Here is a 7231-nt window from a genome sequence, read left to right as displayed (position 1 = left end):
TCCTAATCTGATGGCTCAATGGTAATTGAACTTCCCAGTAAGTGAGTAGGCCAAACACGGAAGAAAGCCCTAGATTTGATTAAAAACAGAAAATGCTGGAACTACCCAACAGGTCTGGCAGTATTTGTGGAGAGAACAATACCTGCTGAGTACTTCCAGCATTTTCTGTACTTATTTCTGATTTCCAGCATTTGTAACTTTTGCCCTAGATTTTGATTTCTTGGCAGATATGGCTAATTTTAGCTGAGGTAGTGGGATTGCTACAGTTGATCTGAATATACCCAGAGTAGGAAGAGGGGTAGGTTACATCAGCAAGAATTTCCTGTCCTGATCATTATTCAGCTACTCATGCTTGGAAGTGTGCATCTTATAGACATTGACTGAGGATAGGATTAATCTTTAAAATGGCCAGTTAGGCAAGGCAACTTATTGTAGTCCAAGGATCAAGTTGGATCAGTTATGAGTAGAAGGTTCGGAGTCAAGCCCTGCTCCAGCACTTAGACGCATAGGGTAGGAACCAACAAACTATTTCCTCTGGTAGGGAATCCAGAGCTGAAGGGTATAATGAAGTTATTTCCCGGCGGAGCAGCAGGAGAAGGTAGCGACTCTTAGGTGGGTGAGTGAAGGCATCAGGAGCTGTGATTTAAAAGTAAGTACTTACTGTTTTACTTACTGTTTTCCTTGTCTTTGAGTTTCTTTTGGCGCCGGAGGAACCGGAAGCTGGTCGGCAGCGAGGACTCCTGGGTAGGTATTTTCCTTAAAGGTGTGGAGCTGAGTAAACCCGAGCCACTACACATGTAGTGTCACCCACCCATCCTCCTCCTCTAACCTAATAATAAGACCCTTTTTACCCTCCTCCTCTAACCAAAAAGGACTGAGCAGGTAAGCTATTTACTGTTTTTGTTAATATCTATAGTTGTACTTAACTAAGGGGTAATTGAATAAAAGAAATGGCAGCCAGTGTAGTGCAGTGCTCCTCCTGCAGAATGTTCGAGGTGAGGGAAACCTCCGGTGGCCCTGCCGACTTCACCTGCTGGAAGTGCATCCGTCTCCAGCTCCTATCAGACCGTGTTAGGGAATTGGAGCTGGAGCTGGATGAACTGAGGATCATTCGGGAAGCTGAGGGGTTGATAGATAGAAGCTACACGGAGGTCGTTACTCCACAAATCAAAGGCAGCTGGGTAACAGTTAGAGGTGGGAAGAGGTCAGTGCAGGGATCTCCTGTGGTCGTTCCCCTCAACAACAAGTATACAGTTTTAGATACTGTTGGGGGGGACGGCCTATCGGGGGCAGGCTGCAGTGACCGGGCCTCTGGCACGGGGTCCTGCACTGTGGCTCAGAAGGGAAGGAGGGAGAATGGGAGAGCACTAGTCATCGGGGACTCGATGGTGAGGAGTACGGACAGGCGGTTCTGTGGGCGCAGGCGAGACGCACGGATGGTTTGTTGCCTCCCTGGTGCCAGGGTCCGTGATGTTTGTGATCGCGTCTTCAGGATCCTTAAAGGGGAGGGGGAGCAGCCAGAGGTCGTGGTGCACATTGGCACCAACGACGTAGGAAGGAAGGGTGGCACAGATGTTAGAAGTGAGTTTAGGGAGTTAGGCTGGAAGCTGAAAGCTCGGACGGACAGAGTTGTTATCTCTGGTTTGTTGCCGGCGCCACGTGATAGTGAGGCTAGGAATAGGGAGAGAGCACAGCTGAACACGTGGCTGCAGGAATGGTGTAGGAGGGAGGGCTTCCAGTTCTTGGATAATTGGACTGCATTCTGGGGAAGATGGGACCTGTTCAAACAGGACGGGCTGCATCTGAACCAGAGGGGCACCAATATCCTGGGAGGGAGGTTTGCTAGTACTGTTCGGGAGGGTTTAAACTAGTTTGGGAGGGGGATGGGAACCGGACTTGTAATCCAGGGACCAGTGGGTCCACTCAGAAAGACAAAGAGTGTAGTGAGGTATTGGGGAAGGTAGCACTGTCACAGAGGACAGATGGGCACGGAGAAGGGTTAAAGTGCGTATACTTCAACGCAAGAAGCATCAGGAATAAGGTGAGTGAATTGAAGGCGTGGATGGGCACTTGGGACTACGATGTTGTGGCCATCACTGAAACGTGGATAGGTGAGGGGGAGGAATGGTTTTTGGAGGTACCTGGTTATAGATGTTTTCATAAGATTAGGAATGGTGGTAAAAGAGGTGGGGGGGTGGCATTGTTAGTTAGAAATAGTGTAACAACTGCTGAAAGAATTTTCGAGGAGGATCTGCCGACTGAGGCACTGTGGGTTGAGGTCAGGAACAGGAAAGGAGCAGTCACCTTGATGGGAGTTTTCTATAGGCCCCCCAATAGCAGCAGGGAGGTGGAAGAGCAGATTGGGAAACAGATTTTGGAAAGGAGCAGAAGTCACAGGGTAGTAATTATGGGGGATTTCAACTTCCCAAATATTGATTGGCAACTCTTTAGATCGAATAGTTTGGATGGGGTAGTGTTTGTGCAGTATGTCCAGGAAGCTTTTCTGACTCAGTATGTAGACTGCCCGACCAGAGGGGAGGCAATATTGGATTTGGTACTAGGTAATGAACCAGGGCAAGTGATAGAGCTGTTGGTGGGCGAGCACTTTGGAGATAGTGATCACAATTCTGTAGCATTCACTGTGGTAATGGAGAAGGATAGGTATGTGCAACAGGGCAAGGTTTACAATTGGGGGAAGGGTAGATATGATGCTGTCAGGCAGGAACTGAGGAGCATAAGTTGGGAGCATATGCTGGCAGGGAAGGGCACGGTCGAAATGTGGAACTTTTTCAAGGAGCAGATAGTAGGGGCCATTGATAAGCATGTCCCTGTCAGACAGGGAAGGGATGGTCATGTGAGGGAACCGTGGTTGACAAGAGAGGTTGAGAGTCTTGTTAGGAAGAAGAAGGAGGCGTATATAAAGTTGAGGAAAAAGGGCACAGGCATAGCTCTGGAGGGATACAAGATGGCCAGGAAGGATCTGAAGAAAGGGATTAGGAGAGCTAAGAGAGGGCATGAAAAATGCTTGGCGGGTAGGATAAAAGAAAACCCCAAGGCCTTTTACGCGTATGTCAGAAATATGAGGATGACTAGGGGGACCATAGGTCCGGTCAAGGACAATAGCGGGAGACTGTGTGTTGAGCCGGAAGAGATAAGTGAGGTTTTGAATGAGTACTTCTCTTCGGTATTTACGAATGAGAAGGGGTGTATTACTGAAGAGGACGGTGTGAAACAGACTGGTAAGCTCGAGGAAGTGCTCGTTAGGAGGGAAGATGTGTTGGGGTTTTTGAATAACTTGAAGATAGACAAGTCTCCCGGGCCTGACGGGGTATATCCAAGGATGTTATGGGAAGCAAGGGATGAAATTGCAGAGCCGCTGGCAATGATCTTTTCATCTTCTCTGCTGACGGGGGTGGTACCAGGTGATTGGAGGGTGGCAAATGTTGTGCCCCTGTTCAAGAAAGGGAATAGGAACAACCCTGGGAATTACAGGCCAGTTAGTCTTACTTCGGTGGTAGGCAAGTTGATGGAAAAGGTGCTGAGGGATAGGATTTATGAGCATCTGGAAAGACACTGCTTGATTCGGGACAGTCAGCACGGTTTTGTGAGGGGTAGGTCTTGCCTCACAAGCCTGATTGAATTCTTTGAGCAGGTGACCAAGCAAGTGGATGAGGGTAAACCAGTGGATGTGGTGTACATGGATTTTAGTAAGGCATTTGATAAGGTCCCCCATGGTAGACTTATGGAGAAAGTCAGGAGGCATGGGATAGTGGGGAATGTGGCCAGTTGGATTAAGAATTGGCTAACTGATAGAAGGCAGAGAGTGGTCTTAGATGGTAAATACTCAGCCTGGAGCCCAGTTACCAGTGGCGTGCCACAGGGATCAGTTCTGGGTCCTCTCCTGTTTGTGATTTTTGTTAACGACTTGGATGAGGAAGTCGAAGGGTGGGTCAGTAAATTTGCAGATGATACAAAGGTTGGTGGAGTTGTGGATACCGAGGAGGGCTATTGTCGTCTGCAAAGGGACTTGGATAGGTTGCAGTGCTGGGCTGAAAAGTGGCAGATGGAGTTTAACCCTGAAAAGTGTGAGGTCGTCCATTTTGGAAGGACAAACATGAATGCAAAATACTGGGTTAACGGTAGGGTTCTTGGGCATGTGGAGGAGCAGAGAGACCTTGGGGTCTATGTGCATAGATCATTGAAAGTTGCAACTCAAGTGGATAGGGCTGTGAAGAAGGCATATGGGGTGTTAGCGTTCATTAGCAGAGGGATTGAATTTAAGAGCCGTGAGGTGATGATGCAGCTGTACAGGACCTTGGTAAGGCCTCATTTGGAGTACTGTGTGCAGTTCTGGTCGCCTCATTTTAGGAAGGATGTGGAAGCCTTGGAGAGGGTGCAGAGGAGATTTACCAGGATGTTGCCTGGAATGGAGAATAAGTCTTACGAGGAAAGGCTGAACATTCTAGGCCTCTTCTCATTAGAAAGGAGAAGGATGAGGGGTGACATGATAGAGGTTTATAAGATGATCAGGGGAATAGATAGGGTAGACAGTCAGAAACTTTTTCCCCGGGTGGAGCAAAGCGTTACAAGGGGTCATAAATTTAAGGTGAAGGGTGGGAGATATAAGGGGGATGTCAGGGGAAGGTTCTTTACCCAGAGAGTGGTCGAGGCATGGAATGCCTTGCCCGGGGAAGTTGTTGAGTCAGAAACTTTAGGGACTTTCAAAAGGCTTTTGGATAGGTATATGGATAAAGGAGAATGATGGGGTATAGATTAAATTGTCCTTGACAGAGGACAAAGGATCGGCACAACATTGTGGGCCGAAGGGCCTGTTCTGTGCTGTATGTTCTATGTTCTATGTTCTATGTTAGAGCTAGGCCATTGGAGAGTGAAATCAGGAAGCACTTTCTCACGCAAAGAGTATTGGAAATCTGGAACTGGCTGTAGACACTTGGTCAACTGAAAATTTCAAAACTAAATCCAATATATTTTTGTTAGGTAAAGGCATCAAGGGAAATGGAATAAGGGTGGGTAACTGGAGCCGAGGTACAGATCAGCCATGGTCTAATTGAATGCCAGAACAAGCTTGAGGGACTGATAATCTAATCCCTATAATCTAGGCCGATTGTCCCTGGCAAGGCTCCAAAAACTGAGTTCCAGGACTGTCCTTCTTCTTGCTTCCAATGGCTGGGTGTAGTCCTGGTGGCGCTGCTGGGGCTAAGAGCTGCTGGCCCACTGCTTCAAGGAGATGGAAGTCCCTCTAAGACCAATTAAGTGCCTGGGGAGCGAAAAATCCCAGTGTGGCTCCCCAGGCCTGGTGGAGGCTTTTTAGCCAGAGGGGAGGGCCTCCCACCCAACATAAAATTCTAGCCACAGTCACTAATTGAATGATGGTAACATTCAATTATGTATTCATTTAACTCCCTTACATAATCAAGGAAATATCCATCATGTTCTGTTGGATAATAAACTGTAAATGGCACTTATATGGGGAATAATAATTTGGTAAGATGCTTGACCCTCAATCATAGACTTGATGCATTGGTAGAAGGAGGATTAAAAGAGAAGAAACTCACAAAAATGAGAGATAAATGAGCTCATTTATAGCTGAGCTATGCAGACAAGGAAAATTACAGATTTGATTTCTGATCTATGCTGAGTTAACTCTACTTAGCTGAAGCAGTAGTCAAGAGTATATCAGCAGGATTCCTGCTTCTGATCACCATCTAGCTCCTGTGCGGTAAGTATGGACATGTGCAGATATACATTTGAGACTTATATATGAAGAATCACCCAGATTCATAGAATGGTTGTATCACAGGAGGCAATTCGGCCCATCGTGTCCTTGCCTCACTCTGCAAGAGAAACTCAGCTGGTCCCACTCCTCAACTTTTCCCAACAGCACAGCAATTTTTTTCTCTTCAGATAATTATACAATTCCCTTTTGAAAACCGATTGAATTTGCCATCACCACACTCTCAGGCAGTGCATTCCAGATCCGAACCACTCACTGCGTAAAAAATATTTTCCTTCTCACCTTTAGTTCTTTTGCCATTCACCTTAAATCAGTGTCCTCTGGTTCTCCACCCATCTGCCAATGTGAACAGTTTCTCCAAATCTACGCTGTCCAGACCCCTCAAGATTTTGAACACCTCTATCAAATCTCCTCTCAACCTTCTCTTTAAGGAGAACAGACCCAGCTTCATCAATCTATCCATGAAATTGAAGTCTCACATCCTCAGAACCATTCTCACAAATCTTTTCTGCAATCCTGTTGGATAAGGCTCCCAAGCACTGTTTGACACAATGACACAGGACTCTAAAATACTTCAGTCTGCAGGGAGGGAGGGGATAGGAAATACATGTAATGCTGGGTACAGAGCTCAAATGAAATAGTCACTAAAAATAGGCACTTCAGTGACCTAGTCATTCAACTTTGTATATATTAATCAACTTCTATATGTCTAATTGAATATCCTACCAGAGTATCCAAAATGTTTTTGTGCACCTCCAACCAGTTGGTTGAGTCTAAGGCTACCTGCTTGCCTGTCAATTATGAACTGATGCACCAAGGGAGGAGGAAGCTACCAAACATGGAAAAAAAATGCATTGGATAGGGGTAGACCAGGGATTCCCCAATGGTTCAACTAATTAAGGCATTGAGCAGCTGAGTCTTCAATCCCTTCATGGCCTCATCCCTTCCTGTAACCTTCTTCAGCTCTACAACTGTCTCACAATTCCCTCCTTAAAATTCAAATCTTAACCAAGCTTTTACTCATCTCTCCTACTTTATTTGACTTGGCATGCATTTTTGTCTGATTGTGAATCTGTGAAGCATGTTGGGGTGTTTTTCTACACCAAAGGCGCCATATAAAATGCAAGATGTTATTGAGTTATACAGTCAAGAGTTCCAAGTTTGATTTCCCACTCTGTTGTTAGCTGAGCTCAAGCAGCTTGGTGGTAGGTATGCTACAATTAATCTCAACACCTCTGGATTAGGAAGAGCAAAATCAGCCATCTGCTGGACGTCTATGTGTGGATATCAAGTGAGGACAAGATCAGGGTCAGCTGCAATACCCCCCAGTGGCCAAATAACCTACCAAGGCTCCAAGCAGCACAGATAAATGGGTGCAATACTCGTGGTTGTCTGTTAACTGTGGAGGTGTAGCCAGGCAAGTAGTCAATTCCCTTCAGGATTGGGGGGGGGGGGGGGGGGGGGGGGGGGGGGGTA

Source organism: Heterodontus francisci, chromosome 23 (assembly GCF_036365525.1).
Source record: "Heterodontus francisci isolate sHetFra1 chromosome 23, sHetFra1.hap1, whole genome shotgun sequence".
Taxonomy (NCBI): domain Eukaryota; kingdom Metazoa; phylum Chordata; class Chondrichthyes; order Heterodontiformes; family Heterodontidae; genus Heterodontus; species Heterodontus francisci.
This window is presented reverse-complemented; position numbering follows the sequence as displayed.